This window comes from Canis lupus, chromosome 5 (assembly GCF_011100685.1).
Source record: "Canis lupus familiaris isolate Mischka breed German Shepherd chromosome 5, alternate assembly UU_Cfam_GSD_1.0, whole genome shotgun sequence".
In the NCBI taxonomy this organism is placed as follows: Eukaryota; Metazoa; Chordata; class Mammalia; order Carnivora; family Canidae; genus Canis; species Canis lupus.
The window spans coordinates 38,703,456-38,713,866 of record NC_049226.1 but is presented as its reverse complement, the minus strand read 5'-3'; the positions used below and the strand labels follow the sequence as shown (position 1 = coordinate 38,713,866).

Below are 10,411 nucleotides of genomic sequence, written 5' to 3'. Positions count from 1 at the left end.
TGGGCAGCCCGGGCTGAAACGTGGAGCATACAGTCCCTGCAGATTTGAGCATCCGTTTCAGTCTCAAAGAATCCATTTTGAGCAAACGGAATTTTATAGATAGCAGCACTGGCCAGGTGGCTTATAGATCGCCTCACATAAAAAAAGACAATAGCAAGTGGCACAAGTTCCTAAAATCAATGCAACTTTCCTAGGTTTTATAACACAAAGTGTTTCACTGGTGTTATCTTACATCTTTACGGTAGGAAGACAAGGAAGCAAAGGGCAGAATTATTTTGTCTCTTCTTCAGATGTAGATTCTGAGCCTCAAAACTGTAAATGATTGGTTCAAGATCATGTGGGACTTCTAAGTGGCAAAACAAAGTGTTGTAAAATCCCAGAATAGGAGCCCCTGGTGGCTCAGTGGTTGAGTGCCTGCCTTCACCACAGGTCATGATCGAGTCCTGCATCTTCCTCTGCCTATGTCCCTACCTCTCTCTGTGTGTGTTTTTCATGCGTAAATAAATAAACAAATCTTTAAAAAAAAATCCCAGAAGAGGGCTCTTTCCATCTGTGTTGTTTAAATCACTCATTAACAGTGGGAAGGAAGTTATCCGAAGGAGCTTTGAATGCCCCAGGAAGGGACAGGAAGTGGCAGGGCAGTTGCAGGGCTACATTCCATTCAGGGTGGCATATACTTTGTGTTTGCATGACATCGCTTGACTCTACTCCCTCACTTTCTCAACTAAAATGTATTGATCACTTGTTATGTGTCAGAAATTGGGTGGGAGATCTCCTGTGTGTGCATATGAGCGTGTCCAGAAGATGGAGTGGCTTTCAAAAACAATCTCAAAACACGATAATTCAGTACCATGAAATGATCACTCTTTCCTATTACTACTGACTACAGCCTTCTTCCTAATCCAGAAGTATGTTTTAAGTGCTAACTCTGTTATTTCTAAATATAAATTGAAAAACCACTACTGACTGCAGACATTTCTACTGAAAGAGATTTTCAGCTTGTATTGTAAATTGTAAAGAACTTCAGACATAGGGTGCATGTACGATAATGCATCTAGCATGATTTTTTGGTGAATGAAGATTCATAAATGTTTAAATGACAGTTTCTCTGTAAGGCCAGATAGCCACAAGCAAAGGTTTCTAGCAACCTCTCAGAGACACTGCTCTCATATGAAATGATCCTTACCCTGGGTGCTCGCGTCGTGGTTTGCGGTAGCAATTGTCATAGTCATTCTTCATGCTTTCTTTACATGAAATTCTGATGGCACCATTTTTACATCATTTATTATATCAATGCATGAAAGTGTTTTTTTTTTTTTTTTTTTTTTTTACTTAGACGGATGTGTGGCATGAAGATAGCTGTAGACAATAGGAAAATATTAAATAATTTTTAAATGGCAAAAGCAATAAATACTTGTTATAGAAAATGTTAAAATATGTAGAAGTGGGAAAAAACAATTAAAATTATTTATATTCCCATAAGCCAGAAATACCACTATTAACATTTTTTTAAAGCAGACTCCATGCCCAGGATGGAGCCCAGCATGGGACTTGAATTCAGGGCCTTGAGACCTGAGCTCAGCTTAAGAGTTGGACACCTAACCAACTGAGCCACCCAGATGCCCTACTACTATTAACATTTTAATATGTATCTTTCTGCATTATACTCTATATGATACCTTAAACTCTTTTTTAGGTTAACATGTAGGCAAAAAAAAAAAAAAAAAGTTCATTTGTTCATTTTTGTTGAACAAATTTTTGTTGAGCTTGTTCATTTTTCTATATATTTATTAGCATAAATTTCTGGTACTGGAACTATAGATTTAAAATTTGCAGACATGATAAAGGATTTTATTTATTTATTCTATTGTTTTAATTTCATTTTTTCTTTTTTTTTTCTTTTTTTATAAGGCTTTTAAAATACAGGTTGCCAGTTATGCTTCAAAAAGATTATATTTCACATTCTCAACAGTGGTATACACGAGAGTTGTCTTCCCAAACTTCAACCTGCACTGGGCTTCTCAAATGTTTGCCAATCTCATAGGGCAAAATGATTTTATTCACATTCAAATTTTTCATTTCTCTGATAACCGGCAAATGGCCTGTTTATATCCTTTATGGGCTTCTACCTGTGGCTTCTTTTTAAATTGGTCTGGATGACCTCTGCACATGATTGATCTTAACCCTTGTCATATGCAGCCAAGGCCTTTGTAAGTCTGACATTTACATTTTAATATCTTGATCTTTTCTTGCCAGCCTTTTCTCTCCTCGTGTCTGTCAGTTCTTGTTCCCGAGAAGCCATGGTTTCTTGTCCTGTGAAATCTAACATACGCCCTCTTCCTGGGCACATGCTTTATAACTTCCAGATGTCATTTCCTTTCCTTTCTGTGGCTCTCCTCTGTCTTTTCCTCATTTGACAATTTGTGCAAATTGTCAGGGGGGCTCTGTTGACCAGTCAGAATGGGCAGTTTGCATTTGGTCCCATGATCCTTCTTGCCTCCACTTGTCCTGTAATTGAATCTGCTTCTCAAAGCCACCTATAGGAGGGCAGGTTGTTGTGTGCAGCTCCAAGTCCAAGCTTCCAGCCCCACGGAGTTGGGGTGCCATACCCTCTTAGCACATGGATATGTTTACCAGCCTGGAAGCTCTCTGAAGCCTCTACTATAGGGAGTCTTATGGAGTCTCCTTCATGTAGGCATGATTGATCATTAACTCCATTTCTTGCTCCTCTCCCCTCTTTGGAGAATGACAAGTGAGTGAGGCTGAAAATTCCAAGCTTCTAATCATGACTTGATCTCTCTGGTTTCTAGCCTCATGCAGAAGCCATCCAGAAGCCCATCCAGAGTCACCTCACTAGAGTATTAGATGCTCCTATCATCCAGGAAATTACAAGGGTTTCAGGAGATTTGTGCCAGGAATGGGGGCAGGGGCCAACATATACATTTTCTTTTTTTTTTTTTTAAGAATTTATTTATTTGACAGAGAGAGAGAGAGAGAGAGAGAGAAGGCATGAGAGCACAAGCAGGGGGAGTGGCAGGCAGAGGGAGAAGCAGACGCCACACTGCACGAGGAGCCTGACATCAGACTTGATTCGAGGACCCTTGGGATCATGGTCCTAGTGGAAGGCAGACACTTACCTGACTGAGTCATCCAAATGCCCCATACATTTTCTATTACCTCACGGGAGTATCAGAGGGTGTGTGACAATAATGAAGAGGATAGTTTCTTTCTTTCTTTTTTTTTTTTTAAGATTTTATTTATTTATTCATGAGAGACACACAGAGAGAGGCAGAGACATAGGCAGAGGGAGAAGCAGGTTCCTTCTGGGGATCCCGATGTGGGACTCCATCCCAGGACTCCGGGATCACACCCTGAGCCCAAGGCAGATGCTCAATCACTGAGTCATCCAGGTGTCCCAAAGAGGATTGTTTCAATCAAATTGCATGTTAGACTACAGAGGGGCTAGGGTAGGGATACTACCTGAATCCGGGTATATTCACTTCCTTAATTAAAAGGACAGGTCAGGGGCACCTGGGTGGCTCATATGGTTGAGTGTCCAACTCCTGGTTTCGGTTCAGCTCATGATCTCAGGGTCCTGAGATCAAGCCCTGCTTCAAGCTCCACACTCAGTGAGGAGTCTGCTTGAGGTTCTCTGCCCCTCCCCTCCACTCACACTCTCTTTAAATAAATAAGGGATGCCTGGGTGGCTCAGTGATTGAGCGTCTGCCTTTGGCTCAGGTCGTGATCCTGGGATCCTGGGATTGAGTCCCACATAGGGCTCTCTGCAAGGAGCCTGCTTCTCCCTCTGCCTATGTCTCTGCCTCTGTGTGTGTGTGTGTGTGTGTGTGTGTGTGTACCTCATGAATAAATAAATAAAATCTTTAAAAGGAAGGAAGGAAGGAAGGAAGGAAGGAAGGAAGGAAGGAAGGAAGGAAGGAAGGAAGGAAAAGTAAGAAAGAAATGGAATCTTTAAAAAGGGGGGGGGGACAGTTTGAACGCTGTCCAGGTGTGATGGCCATCACACAACGATTGTGCCTCAAAGGACCCCCTCTGATAAAAAAAAAAAAAAAAAAAAAAAAAAAAAAAAAAAAAAAACAACCTTGTCACATGGCACAACCTTGAAACAGACACATTACCATGTCTATACTCTCCTGAAGCCAGGCTTGTTCTAGAGAGAACTCAACCCCTCTCTTATGATGTTCCTCATTTGGAGAGCTAAGTGAATTTTAATTGTGATTTGTTTGATCATTATCTGCTTGGGGAAAAACAGCTCGAGCCCCTGAAGTATCCTGAGAACTTCAGGACTGGTGGGCAAGTTGATCTTTTCAAAGTAATGGTGCAGCGGAGGCTCTATAACCTGCTTTTAGCTTTGGAGAAAATATTCTTTAAATGGAAACAGATTGAGTGGGCAAATGGCAAACCTGAAGCTCTGGAGCTCTTCTTTCCCATTAGCCAAGGCTAAAAAGCAGGCCTGGAAATCCCTTTTCAAGAGCTGCCAATGACACAATTTCTTTTTAATGTACTACAAGTCCTTACGGGCACATGCTTGATTTCATTTTTTTCCCTCTGAATTTCTGATGTAAAGGAACCCAGTGCAACTTTTAACTTGGCCAACGTCTGAACACCAGACTGCTGGATTCCGGAGTACGCCATCGGTGGAATGCACTCTTTTCATCTCTCCTCTCTAAATCTACTTTTTATTTGCCTGCATAAAGGAATGAGAGTCCCTTTAATGTGATGTGGATAAAAGCCACAAGAAAGAGATAAAGCATGGAGCATGTACTGGGCCCTTAGGGGTAGACAGAGCAAGGAGTTTTGGATGGCTCTTTTCACCAAAGAAAGGCGCTTTGCTAGTTTAGACAATTACAGACAAGACAACTGTGGTTTCATTTGCATTAATTGAGGACTATCCCATTGTTTAGAAGGAGGTTTCACCAATGACATATTAAGACCGATGTGCATCTACAACCCACAGTCACATAGGTGATTATGACATCGATGGGGAAACAAATAACTTAAAACGTTGTTTCAGAGCTCTTTGCTTTTGGCTCTAGATGTTCGCCAGGATCACCAACCGTGGCTCAAAGCAGAGTGTTTGCCTGTGTTGCTTTTTCCAGATTTATTTTATCAAAGGCCAAGCATGTCATGCCATTGGCACGATGCTCTATCTGCTGGGCATATATTCCTCTTTAGCCGCTGCCCTGGTGTTCACTTCAAGGGCCTGATTGTGGATCTGCCCACTGTGACCCTCCCTTGTTTGACTATATTCCATCAGCCCTACTTACCGCTCTTAAGACCAGCAGAAGAAACACTTTATCCTTCTTGTTAAGTTTAGGAATGTGTCTTTTTCGCATTACATCAGCAGTAAGCACAGATGAGAATTTTATTAAGGTGGACAAAGCTCTCCCTTTATATCCTTTGGGTTCCAAATTTGAGTGGAGTGCAATGAGATCATATTCTATGGGGAGAAATCAATAAACTTCCACATTTTTTCCCAAATGCCTTCCTCTGTCCTGAAGCTTCCAGCGTCTACCCATTACATAGATGGGCATATGGAGACTTGTGAGTCTAGCGATGTGATAAAACCCAAAGGGAAGGTCCTAGCAATAAAATCCAGGAGAATTTCTAACACCCTATTAACGAGCTGCAAGCCTAGGGCTTAATGGAAAACCAAGCCCCAATAACTTTTACCTTTCATTCAAATTAGGGAGAAGTTATTTTGACATTTGTATAGCCCCAGAGAGATCCCGTGCTTGTGAGCTGGGCTTTAAAGTATTATTGGACATGCTCCATTGAGTCTTAAGTTTTGGGCAGCGTTTTGCGGAAAACAGAACATTCAACACATTTCTCTGAAAATCGCCCTAGCGAACCCCAGGCTGCGCTGTGAAAGCACCTTGGCCTGGCCTTCTCCTGAGCCTTATTCTCAGGCTCCAGTAAACAAGCCTACCCCAAGGACTCCGACCACAAACAAAAGTCAAGGGGGAGGCCCCCAGAAGGGCCCTGGAGTCTCCAGATTTCCAGATTTGGGGTTCCGTGCGCGGAGCGTGAACTCTCTCAAACGCGCTGTTCCCGTCCGTCGGCCTTTTTGAGAGGGAGATTTGTTGCTGGATAATTCTAAATGACCATCGTCGACTAACAAAGCCATCCTATTTAGACGTGGGCAGATGAGCCTGAAAATGGGTGGTTCAGGCAGATTTCATGAGGCCTAATAAATCTTCAGTAAATTGCAGCTCATCCCCTGCGCCTCCCCTCGTGCGCTCTTTGTCTTGCAAATACACATTAGGCCCTGCCTGGCTTCACGCTTTCAGGCCCCTCGGAGGTGAGATCCCTACAAAGCTGCAGATGTGGACATGGAGGAGACCTTTGCCCCCAAATGTTGGCCATTAACATTAACGTGGCCCACAGAAGAATTTTACTATGGTTCCTCGACTCAAAAGAGCCCCCCACTCACCACTTTGGAGCTTGGAGCAACAAGGAGAAGGATAGAGGAGGCCGCTGTCTCTGTGTTTAGAAATTGTATGTTTTCAATTCCCAGGTTTCACATAGCCTGAGAGCTCCAGGAGCAACACAGTCAGGGTATTTAAAGTCTGGCATAAGGAGTGGTGAGAAGTGAAAAGTTAATTACCTGCTACCCGACGTTTCGATAAGCAATATTGCATCGCTCACATGCGCTTCGGGAAAACGTCTGAGCGTGTCCTCGCCTGCGGTCACCTTTGAAAAAGAAAAGCACAGACAAACGGGACTTAACCGACCTGCAGGTTCCTTTAGGCAAGCTAAGTAGGAAACTGGGAAAATATACGTGATAAAGAACTCATTTCCTTAAGGCATAAAATATACTCTTATAACTCAGTAAGAAAATGAATAATTACCCTGTGGGGTGGGGGGGGAAATGGGCAGGGTATCTACAGTAAGGGCCTAAGAACAAAAAGAAAAGTAGTCCATGAAACGGGACACTGTTGGTGGAATAAATATAATATCAAACAATGAGCGATGAGATTTCTCCTATCAGATTGGCACAGACTTGGAAGCTTTACTAATACCCAGTGCTATCGAATATGCACGAGAGCAGACAATGTTCTTATAATTCTGGAGGGAGGATGTATTTTTGGACAGCAGCATGAATACTTCTCAAATGAAACATGCGCACAGCCTTTGACTCAGCAACTCCGCTACTGTGACTGTTCTTATTGATATGACTTTGTACACGTCTACAAATAGATGTACCGGAAAGTTTAATTGCAAACAGTAATAGGAAAAAAGAAGGGAAAGTCTAGATGTACATACATAAGAGAGAGTTTACTTTTTTTTTTTATTATTAAAGGTTTTGTGTGTGTGTGTGTTTTGTGGGGGTGAAGGGAAGGTGGATGAAGGGAGAGAGAGAGAGAAGGAGAATCTCAAGCAGGCTCCCCACTGAGTGTGGACCCCCACAACATGGGGGTCGATCTCATGACCCTAAGATCATGACCTGAACCAAATCCAAGAGTCAGATGCTGGACCAACTGAATCACCCAGGTGCCCCCAATAGGGAGAGTTTAAGTAAGATAAGAATCTCCATGGAATGGAATGCTATGCCTTTGCTCAGAATAAAATCCATGGGACAATTTGTAAAGCTGGCTAGGATATTAAGGATTTTTATTCCCAGAGATTCCCTCACAGCAGATACCTGCCTCCATATTTTATATATAGATATAGTGACTATTAACTGTTGTAGGGGACCCCCCCCACCCATATGGCAGTAAGGAGAGCTGACTCTGAAGTCAGCTTTCTTGGCTGAGAATTTTAGGTCAGCCACTTTGTCTTGGAGTGAACCTAGACAATATGCTTAAGCTCTCTAAGTCTTAAAAATATATAAAATGAGGGCGCCCGGGTGGCTTAGTCAGTTGGGCGTCCAACTCTTGGCCTCAGCTCAGGACATCATCTCATGGGTTGTGAGATCAAGCCCTGTGTCAGGTTCCACATGCATGCGTGCTCTCTCTCTCTCTCTCTCAAAAAAAAAAAAAAAAAATCTTAAAAAGAAACATACACACACACACATATATAAAATGATAATGATGCCTTTCTCGCACTGCTATCTTAAATGAAATAATGTATATAAAATGTTAAATTCAGTGCCCTGCCCCAAAATGTTCAGTAAATGTGAATAGATACTATGTTACATGCTCTGTTTAAAACGTCTGCAGAGCTTTTCAGGGATGCACCTACTGCAGGCAGTCCTTAACTGGGATGATGTACCTGAAAAGTGTACAATGCAGGTGCATGGAATGGCGCAAGGAAAGAGCACCTGGTTTCTCAATAGTCCTGGGAGATCATAAAGAGAGATCTTGCCCTATGAGAAGGGGTGGTTGCAGACCACCTCCCTTAAAGCTCACACCCGTGTGTTAAGCTGTGGCCAGGTAGATGAGAGGAGATGGGTGGGAGGGAGGGGCATCACATGGATACAAGAGCAGGGGCTCAGACTCGGGGCAATTTGTTCTGGGATCCGGGGAAGGAGAATCTGACTGGAGTTGGAGTAGGCTGTTAATTTCCCATTCTTCGACACTTTCCAAGCCAATCTAGAGAGAATAATTCATGTCGGGAAAGCGGCCTGTGCCTTGAAAGGGTCATAGCTACTAAAGATGCTCCCCCTCCAACAATTCTCACAGAGTCCGCCCCCTCGGGGCCATGACTAAGGGATCTGGAGGACAGATCCCAGGCACCAGCCATGGTGACAATGGTGCTGTATGTTGCTGATTCACAGTTACTGTAACTGGTGCCAGGCAAGGCACTTTTTCTGGACAAACAGTGGTGGTACCTATGCCAGAAACAAGGTTCTATGTACTAATATTTTGATTTGGGAGTATAAGCCTGTCTCAGCCACCCAGTGCTTCTTCCTATGTCCATCTCTTTGCCTACATATTAGACTTCTGGATTCTGCTACGGCTTCTGAAGGTCAAGTCTATTTGAAACTCTGAACAGGATTAGCACACACTTTGCAACCCTTTGCTGGATGTGAGCACATCTCCCCCTACCTTGGGCTGTTCCCTTTCTTGAAACCTCACATTTTCATTTCCTCACTCACATCTACACGGTGCCCTCTGCAACCTTGTCCCACAAAACCAATGCCCACCTTACCTTTATCTTTTCCCAAAACACTTCCTCAAACCTCCCCTATTGGTCACAGCTCAGGAGTGCAAGGGCCACTGTGCCATGAAATCTAGCAAATTCCATGCTTTCCTTTAGCCTCTGTTCTTCCATTGCCCCCAACCAGGGAGATAGCAAACTCAGGAGAGAGCCTGACCAAAACCTCGACAGGGCAGCCCTGAGCATCTTCTGGAAAAGGAACTTGCCACTGAGTCACAGGTAAGCAAGGGTTTGAAGGGTAAGCAAGGGTTGAACTAGAATACATTTCTTGATGTGCTGTGCTTTCTGCAGGACCTGTGTGTGTAGCTTGGCCGCTGCTTCAACCTTCAACTTCTACAACCCCACCAAACAGACAAGACACCAAGTTCTAGAATGGGAACTGCAAACCCTCCTGCATTTGTACCACACCTTCTTCTCTCTTCACCTACAGTGGAAGACTCTCCCCTTCATCATTCTGATTCTGACTCCTTCCTCTTTTTTCTTTTCAACGGACCTCATCTCTCCTCTCACTCCCGTACTCTGTCCCTCCTTCTCTATCCTATGCCCTCTGTCTCTCTTGCCCCCCTTGCTCTCGGCCTTCAATATTCAAACAAGCTCCAGATGCCCCCATTTTCATGAACTCTTTCACTGTGTCTTGCTTCCCCGGCTTTCCTAAACAATTGTAGATGCACACCATCCCCACCTCCTCTTCCATCCAGTCCTGTGCCATTCATTTCTGCGCAAACTGCCTTGGATACAGCCAGCAGTGTGCTCCATGTGGCCAAATGGGAGAGATTCCTCAATTTTTATTTGTGCTCTCAGTTGACTCCTCCATTCCTCTAGAACAGTCCATTCTCCTGGCCTCCATGATGTCACAATCTTCTGATTTTCTCCTATTTCTCTGGTGTCTACTTCTTGATGGACTTCTCTGACTCATCTACTCAATCCTTAGAAATTGAGGCTTGGCCTCCTTCTTATTCTATACTCTCTTTGGGCAAGTTTTCCAGTCTTTCACATTTACACATGCTCAATTATTGATTGATTGATTGATTGATTAATTGATTGATGTGTTTATGTATGTATGTATTTCTTTATTTTTTAGAGAGAGAACCTCAAGTAGACTCCCTGCTAAGTGCAGGGCTCAATCTTATGACCCTGAGATCATGAACTGAGCCAAAATCAAGGGCCAGACGGTTATCCAACTGAACCACCCAGGCACCCCCTCATATACTCAATTTCTAAAATACTACTCTTATTACCACTATTAACAATACAACTAAAATAAGATTTAAGTTCTTGGCATATGTTAGCT

General features: G+C 43.3%; 1 long non-coding RNA gene across 1 annotated transcript; it reads right to left on the bottom strand.

Annotated features, from left to right (window-relative positions):
- Positions 1-1,335: 1,335 nt before the first annotated feature.
- LOC119872013 lies at positions 1,336-9,946 on the bottom strand. The gene is made up of 3 exons (XR_005358875.1): positions 9,803-9,946; positions 6,626-6,711; positions 1,336-1,359 (listed from the first exon to the last, which is right to left on the bottom strand). It is a non-coding gene; the product is annotated as an uncharacterized LOC119872013 (long non-coding RNA).
- Positions 9,947-10,411: the final 465 nt, after the last annotated feature.